Genomic DNA, 8,827 nt, shown 5'->3' with positions numbered 1-8,827 from the left:
AATTTACCAAAAATTTTTATTGACCATAATGAAATAAAAAGAGATTCTGTAACTAAATACCTGGGGGTTTTCATTGACGAGAACATCACATGGAAACATCATATTAACTATGTCTGCTCGAAAGTTTCAAAAAGTATTGGAATTCTATATAAGGCGCGTACTCATTTAGATAAAAATAATTTAACTAAACTTTATTATTCTTTTATTCATAGTTATATAAGTTATGGAATTATTGCCTGGGGTAGTACTGATCAAAGTAAGTTACAATGTCTCCATCGCCGTCAGAAACATGCGATCCGTGTAATTAATTTTGCGGATCGGTTCTCAAATTCCTCAATATTTTTCAATCAAATGAAAATCCTCAATGTTTATAAACTAAACGTATATAAAAATTTATCTTTTGTTTATATGTGGAAGTATGATTTATCTCCTTTAATTTTTAAAGACCTTTTTATTTTGAAACCTCTAAGCAAGTTTAACATGAGGAATAATAACTATTTAAATAAACCACTCTGTCGAACAAAGTTCAATCAATTCTGTATCACTTATCGTGCAGCTCATCTCTGGAACAAAATTATTTTGCCTAACTTCGGCTTACCCCTAACTTATTCTGTTTTTAAAATTAAATTAAAAGATCTCATTCTCTCTATTGAAAATATCTTAGAATATTTTTAATTTGTCTTATGATATATAATAATTTTGAAATGTATGTTCAATCTTTGTTTTATACATTTTATATATTTTGTTGCCAATTTTTTTCTATTTGTCTCAGTGCTATTTTAATATTTTTATGTTAATTTTTTACGTTCTCTTATTGTAAAAAAGCGTTTTTATAATACTTTACGTACTCTGTTCTGTAAAAGGCTTCTGACGATAAGATCATTTGATCTTCTTTTAGAAGCCTTGTTTGTATTTGCAAAAAAATATGTAATTTATATATATTACGTCAAATGTAAACAAAAATATTGTCAAAAAAAAGTATTTTTAATTTAGTTGAGTGAAATATTTAGCACGTAAATATGTGACGTCATTTTACAGCGCTTCTTGACAGCAAGTTCCTACGGTCTTCTAAGAGTTTCCGCATTTTTGTTTTTTTTACATATATAATCTTTACTTTAATTGTAATAGTTTATATGATTGTATTTTAGCTTGTAAGTTTTATAAACATTAACGTAATGTTTTAAAATGTAATGAAGAACAAAAAACACAAGCGGAGAAAGGTGTATTAGACAATAATAAGTTTTCATCTATTTAAAACCTAAGTTATAGATTGTCAAAGATTTGATTTTATATAAAAATTAATAAATTTTACTAGTTGGCCTTAACAACGTTGAGTGTGACAGCACTTATAAAACATAAATTAAACCTCTCTATAGGTAACAGTGCGGCCATAAACAGCTGTGGCGCAGTGGTTAGAGTTCTGGTTCAGAAGTTAGAGGTTTGAGGTTCGACACCGGCTCCAGTGCGATAAGCGACATTGGTAAGGAAAGAGGCATAAAGTTCCAAGTTAAATGTTTTTCCGCGGTGTTCTGTGATAAAACCCTAAGAACGTCTGGGAGCACCTTAATGGCTACAAACTTTGTTTTAACTCTCACACTCTTCGAAATAGGGTTGCCTATAGTAATCACTAAAAAAGAGATAATTTTAAAATGCGTGGTAAATGAAAGGAGAGCCCATTTTTCTCAAGCGGGGTGGTACCAGAGGAGAAACCTTTTATAAAATTTAAATAAAAAAGATCTTTTTTTTCTAAATGTCATTTCTTTTTCTTTTAAATATAAATTGCTAAATGTTTGAAAATTATTATATATTAGTGCATACTTTATTATCTATTAGTGCGTACTTTATCCGTGTCTGTAAGAATTAGGGTTTATTAACTTTCTTTTAACTATTCCTAACTATTTTATTAACTATTCTGCGTTTATATATATGTGTTACTTTAAAATAGAGGAAAACTTTATAATTAAATTTCTAGATAAAAATGTCGCACTCAGTAACGTCGATGACTCAAATAACTTTAATCAAAAAATATTTTAAAGCAAATATTATACAGTTATTGAATCTTCTCAATATCTTCAAAAAAATAAAAATAGTTTTTCAATTTTAAACATTAATATTCGAAGTTTATATAAAAACTTTGAAAATCTTAGGTATTTGTTGGATGAATTAAAACACAATTTTAAAATTATTTATCAAACGAAAACTTGGTGTAAGCGTGGTGAAACAAATGCCCAATTTGAACTATTTAATTATTCATCAGTTCATCAACCACGTAGTTTTGGTGTTGGTGGGGGTGTATGTATTTTTGTTCACAACTCAATTAGTTATAATTTACGTCACGAGCTCTGTGTAAATAAAAAAGATTGTGAGTCATTATGCATTGAATTTAAATAAAACCACAACAAAAAAATAATTATAAATGCCACAAACAGACCTCCATCTACTAGCTTAAAAAAAATTAAAACTCATTTTAAACCATTCTTAACAAATATAAATAAAACCCGAAGTCATGCCTACTTAGTTGGGGATTTTAACATAGACCTAATAAACCATGCTTCCAATAATAATGTTAACAATTTTATAAATACTCTTCTTCAAAATAATTTAATTCCGTCAATAAACAAGCCAACGAGAGTGACTAACAACTCTTCTATTCACTTCTTGATAATATAATAACTAATAAGCATCATAATAACCGTCTTTACACAGGCATAATCAAAACTAACTTATCGGATCATTTCCCAACATTTCTAGTTACTAACAATATATTATTTAACAGTATTCCTTCTCAATCCAATTATATTTAGGCGACAGATCAATGAAAACTCGGTAAAAAAGTTTCAAAATCTTTTAAAAGACAACGTTGATTGGAATTCGGTATTGCAGTCACATGACGTTAACAACGCATATGATTTATTTTTAAATCAATTCTGTAAGCAATATGATCAAGCATTTCCTGAAAAAAAAATTATTGTAAAAACCAAACGGTTTTAACTCCATGGATGTCTAACGGGTTACTAAAATCTTCAATAAGAAAACAAATGTTTTATGACAAGTACTTGAAAAAAAAAAATTATAAAAACGAAATAATTTATAAAAATTATAAAAATATATTTGAAAAAACAAAAAGGATCGCAAAAAAGCTTCATTATGCAAAGCTATCAAGTAAAGCCATCAGAAACACTAAAAAAACATGGAGTGTAATTAAAGAAATAATAGGAAAAAATAATTATGCGAGAAACATTCTGCCAAAAAAAATAACAATTGATAAAAACACAACTTATAATAAATCAATTACTGCTGAAAAACTAAACAGCTTCTTTACAAATACTGGTCCGAATTTGGCATTAAAAATTCCAATAAATTCAATGCCGTTTAAATCTTATTTAAAAAATTACGATAAAGTTATGGATGAACCTAATTTAAAACTAATTGAATTGCAAACCGCCTTTTTTTATCTTAAAACTAACAAAAGTGCTGGATTTGATAAAATTAACGTTAATGTTGTAAAATCAGTATATAATATAATAGAACCCTCTAATATAATGTGTTATTTCACATATTTAATCTTTCACTAAAAACAGGTATCGTCCCTGAAAAGCTAAAAATTGCACGAATCACGCCGATATTTAAGTCCGGAAATGACTCAAATATCTCTAATTATAGGCCAATATCTATTTTACCTTCTTTTTCAAAATTACTTGAGAGAATAAGCAAGCTCAAATTCGAGTAAAATTAATGACAATCCAAAAAGGCATTGCTTTTTCATTGTTGATCAAAGATAATTTTTGATCGTTGTTCTACTAAAACTACTTTCATCACAAACAGATGTAAATGGATGTGTCAGTTTGATTTTGTTAAGTATAGACATGTAAAGGAAACACAATGTCATCAATTTCTTTATTAAGAATAGATGTACGACTTTCATTTGTAGTTTAGTCGTCGGGAAATATTAATGTTTTGCTGTCAATATTAATTAAATAAGTCAGTTTTGCTGGAAATATTAATGCATACACATCTTTGAAATAAGGGCTGGCGCGAGTAGGTTTCAAATGGGGAGAGAATAACATACGGTTATACATAGAAACATATAAAAACAAATCTAAATTGCCCAACAATTTTTAGTTCAACTACTTTAAAAAAAATTTCTCTAAAAATAAATTGTTTATCGTTTCCAAACTCGTTGTAATTTTATGAACATCTCTCGCTGTATAGCCACAGTAGTTTTGATACACCGAATAATGCTAAAACATTTTTGTATAGAAAATAGCTTTGAAGAAATCTAGCTAACCTTCCTCCCCCTTTTCCCCCACGCTCACACACCATACGCCCTATATTAAATCCGCCACTGATTTAACATATAGTATAAACTAGTAAATAGAAATTGTAACAGTAAATTTTATACTAAACGTTAGAAATAATGAGCTTATTTTGGAAATACTGATGAGAATATATAATCATCTTGTTTATTTCAGCATTTTATAGTTGCCAATTAACACGTAATAAGTCTAGTTCTGCTTATACTTATCGTGCTTGCGGTGCATGAGAACATACTCTAACACCTTGCTATTTACTTTTACTGATTACCTGTGTTTCTCTGCACAGCAACGTTTCTTATCACAGCTTTTTTTTTGAGTTTAATAGTTAAAAGAAAGGTGCCCACACAGAAAAAAAAAACGTAATTGTGATTCCCTACTAATGACCCCCATAGCATTGAAAATATAAACAACAATTGAATAAAAAAATGACTTGCAATTAGTTATTATAGCAATCCACTTCTGCAATAAATAGCTGCTAAATCGATATTTAGCTGATCACCGATAAATAACTGAAATAAGCATACCATACCAAAGGTTTGCGCGTGTGGGTAAAAATTAACAAAAAATTTTTTTAAAGTAAAAAATTATTAAACTAAATACTGCATATATAAAACAATTGTAACAAAAAAAAATCTTGCATACTATCAAAGTGCTATTTACAAGTATTTTAAAAAGTGCAATTTAGCATCCTTTTTTCTGATTTATAGGTCATCTTGAAATAATGTTAAAGTGCCATTTATTCGTCACACAAAAACGGCATTTTATCATTACCGACTGGCGACTTTATCCATTGAATTGCCTGTTGGGCAGTAACAAAGTAAACGTCGTTGAACTTTCGAACATCGTTCATAAACCTTATGACCGCTAAAAAATAAAATAAATGCTTTCTTCATTAATTAAAAATTAAATTTCAAGAAACCGTAAACCTTTTTGTTTATCGTGAGCTAAATCTGAAAATTGATCACTTTTAATCAACATACCATCTTTACGGTAAGGTGCATTATCAAACCAAGTTGAATGGCCAAACATGGGGAACGGTTGCTTACTATCCTCGTAGTGAAGCTTAAAATTGGTGATTAACATGTTATACGTGCTTTCTTCTGTTTCTAAATTTGTACATTCATCGAGCATAGAAGCGAACGATGTAGCTGATTCGTCACATTGCAATGTAACCAACGGGATTTCCCATACTCCAGGATACGCATCTAAAAGAAATTTGTTCAGTTTAAATGCACTCATATACGATAGCTCTATAAAAATAAGTACAGGATAACTTAATAAAGCAAAAAAGAAAAATAAAGACATGATAGATCAATAAAAGAATTGCAATGGCGTATACAAAACTGTTACCTTTCGGACAGTTTGCCATGTAGCATGGCAATGAAGGTAAGTAGTCCAACGTATATGGCCACCATCGTGTACCCGGAAAAGTTACCAGCGAACTGTCATACAAAAACTGGTTTTCAGCTAACACTTTAAACGTGTTTTCTTGGCTGGCAAGAAACGGAGTTCTCCATCCAAGTGTGGTTGTTCCAACTTCTTGCTGAATAGTATTTTTTTGTGTTAAAATCTCCATTTGCAGATCTTCTAAGGCGGCCTTAACATGAATTTTAAAAAATGACTAAAACACGTAAACAACCTTGATAAGACCTTAACTTTTGTTTGTAATCGTTTTACTCGAATATTAAAAAACATTTAAATAGTAAGGTCTCCTGATCTACAGATGATGTTTTCCGGTAAAATAAAATACAATTGAAAACTAGAAAAAACTAAGGTTTTTGCGAAACTTACTGTTTTACTCCACCATTCTATAGGAAATTTGTGAGTCGTCGAATGATCTGCTATCTCATGACCTATAAAACGAAAGAGTGTTCTTTAATATAACGACGTTTTTGTGAAAAGAAAAACTTGTTAAATAAAAACAAGAAAATTACAAAGTGTAGCACAAGCAAAAAAGGAATGCATTTAAATCGAAGAAAGTTAAAATAAAAATGAGTGGTATGAAACTCTCTCGTTTCAAGACGAAGATGTTGTATAAATAGGCTGTTTAAAAAACAACTTGGTAAAAACGGAAAAGTTTTTAAAGTACCTAACTTCACACAATATACGAACGCGTATAATAAAGCTTAAGTAATTGATTGCTTTCGAAGCTTTTCATAGTACGACCCGAGTTAAAAGAAACTTTACCTTAGTTCGTGTTATAAAAAGCTTCCTTTAACTTCATACATTTTGACGTCAAAAGCCTTTAAGAATTGTGAACGTGTAATACTTAATTTCAAAAGTAAGAAGTTTACTTACCGCTCTGTTGCAATTTCTTGACGTAAGTGTAGTCGGTGTTATCACCAGATACGAAAAACGTTGCTTTGATTGGACAGCCATTAAAGTTAGTCATGCCACTAAGTAACTCACTGTAAAGCTGGTAGTTTTCTGGTGTTACCCCATCATCCATGGTTAATAAAATCATTTGCGGGGTGTTAACTTTTGACAATCCTCCAGGTATATCTGTTCCCGCGCATCTACATGAAGGTAAAAGACATTTGGCAACATTGCAACTCGATGCGGCTTGAGTCAGAGCAGTAATATTTTCTGTCATTACGGATTCATTTGAAGATGATTGTAGCTGAACGTTGTTAACTAAAGTATTTGTTTGATTTTTTTCTAAACGATTGCACGAAAACGGCATTTTATCATTACCGACTGGCGACTTTATCCATTGAATTGCCTGTTGGGCAGTAACAAAGTAAACGTCGTTGAACTTTCGAACATCGTTCATAAACCTTATGACCGCTAAAAAATAAAATAAATGCTTTCTTCATTAATTAAAAATTAAATTTCAAGAAACCGTAAACCTTTTTGTTTATCGTGAGCTAAATCTGAAAATTGATCACTTTTAATCAACATACCATCTTTACGGTAAGGTGCATTATCAAACCAAGTTGAATGGCCAAACATGGGGAACGGTTGCTTACTATCCTCGTAGTGAAGCTTAAAATTGGTCATTAACATGTTATACGTGCTTTCTTCTGTTTCTAAATTTGTACATTCATCGAGCATAGAAGCGAACGATGTAGCTGATTCGTCACATTGCAATGTAACCAACGGGATTTCCCATACTCCAGGATACGCATCTAAAAGAAATTTGTTCAGTTTAAATGCACTCATATACGATAGCTCTATAAAAATAAGTACAGGATAACTTAATAAAGCAAAAAAGAAAAATAAAGACATGATAGATCAATAAAAGAATTGCAATGGCGTATACAAAACTGTTACCTTTCGGACAGTTTGCCATGTAGCATGGCAATGAAGGTAAGTAGTCCAACGTATATGGCCACCATCGTGTACCCGGAAAAGTTACCAGCGAACTGTCATACAAAAACTGGTTTTCAGCTAACACTTTAAACGTGTTTTCTTGGCTGGCAAGAAACGGAGTTCTCCATCCAAGTGTGGTTGTTCCAACTTCTTGCTGAATAGTATTTTTTTGTGTTAAAATCTCCATTTGCAGATCTTCTAAGGCGGCCTTAACATGAATTTTAAAAAATGACTAAAACACGTAAACAACCTTGATAAGACCTTAACTTTTGTTTGTAATCGTTTTACTCGAATATTAAAAAACATTTAAATAGTAAGGTCTCCTGATCTACAGATGATGTTTTCCGGTAAAATAAAATACAATTGAAAACTAGGAAAAAACTAAGGTTTTTGCGAAACTTACTGTTTTACTCCACCATTCTATAGGAAATTTGTGAGTCGTCGAATGATCTGCTATCTCATGACCTATAAAACGAAAGAGTGTTCTTTAATATAACGACGTTTTTGTGAAAAGAAAAACTTGTTAAATAAAAACAAGAAAATTACAAAGTGTAGCACAAGCAAAAAAGGAATGCATTTAAATCGAAGAAAGTTAAAATAAAAATGAGTGGTATGAAACTCTCTCGTTTCAAGACGAAGATGTTGTATAAATAGGCTGTTTAAAAAACAACTTGGTAAAAACGGAAAAGTTTTTAAAGTACCTAACTTCACACAATATACGAACGCGTATAATAAAGCTTAAGTAATTGATTGCTTTCGAAGCTTTTCATAGTACAGACCCGAGTTAAAAGAAACTTTACCTTCGTTCGTGTTATAAAAGCTTCCTTTAACTTCATACATTTTGACGTCAAAAGCCTTTAAGAATTGTGAACGTGTAATACTTAATTTCAAAAGTAAGAAGTTTACTTACCGCTCTGTTGCAATTTCTTGACGTAAGTGTAGTCGGTGTTATCACCAGATACGAAAAACGTTGCTTTGAATGGACAGCCATTAAAGTTAGTCATGCCACTAAGTAACTCACTGTAAAGCTGGTAGTTTTCTGGTGTTACCCCATCATCCATGGTTAATAAAATCATTTGCGGGGTGTTAACTTTTGACAATCCTCCAGGTATATCTGTTCCCGCGCATCTACATGAAGGTAAAAGACATTTGGCAACATTGCAACTCGATGCGGCTTGAGTCAGAGCAGTAATATTTTC

The 8,827-nt window shown here is 30.8% G+C and overlaps 1 long non-coding RNA gene across 1 annotated transcript; it reads right to left on the bottom strand.

The window, feature by feature from the left end:
• Positions 1 to 7,595: 7,595 nt before the first annotated feature.
• LOC136084261 (uncharacterized) lies at positions 7,596 to 8,602 on the bottom strand. Its single transcript, XR_010640437.1, has 3 exons — positions 8,539 to 8,602; positions 8,032 to 8,093; positions 7,596 to 7,836 (listed from the first exon to the last, which is right to left on the bottom strand). It is a non-coding gene; the product is annotated as an uncharacterized LOC136084261 (long non-coding RNA).
• Between the last annotated feature and the right edge of the window lie 225 nt (positions 8,603 to 8,827).

This window comes from Hydra vulgaris, chromosome 08 (assembly GCF_038396675.1).
Source record: "Hydra vulgaris chromosome 08, alternate assembly HydraT2T_AEP".
NCBI classification, from domain to species: Eukaryota; Metazoa; Cnidaria; class Hydrozoa; order Anthoathecata; family Hydridae; genus Hydra; species Hydra vulgaris.
Note: the sequence above shows the minus strand (reverse complement) of the source record. Positions and strands in the feature narration are given on the sequence as shown.